Consider the following 232-nt stretch of genomic DNA (forward strand, 5'->3'; position numbering starts at 1 on the left):
TTTCTAAAAGAGTGTAAATATAACGAATCTAAATTATCGTAACTGCAGTCCCCGCCCACTGTTACATTTTCCTCGTTCATCATCACATGTTGCTGCCTCGCTTCCTTGCGGTTTGAGGGAAAAATTATAATAATTTATGATTCAGAATTGAGAACTGCTCTCACTGTATTTTTCTTACAATTACTACTACTACTAACACTGGGAACGATAATCATTATGATTACTGTTTGGT

At 35.3% G+C, this 232-nt stretch overlaps 1 protein-coding gene across 1 annotated transcript in view; it reads left to right on the plus strand.

The window, feature by feature from the left end:
• Nucleotides 1–232, plus strand: part of LOC119589334 (glucose dehydrogenase [FAD, quinone]-like) — a gene marked incomplete at both ends in the record, with an annotated part of 61,710 nt that overhangs the window by 5,495 nt on the left and 55,983 nt on the right.

The sequence above is a fragment of the Penaeus monodon genome, chromosome 25 (assembly GCF_015228065.2).
Source record: "Penaeus monodon isolate SGIC_2016 chromosome 25, NSTDA_Pmon_1, whole genome shotgun sequence".
Classification (NCBI taxonomy): Eukaryota; Metazoa; Arthropoda; class Malacostraca; order Decapoda; family Penaeidae; genus Penaeus; species Penaeus monodon.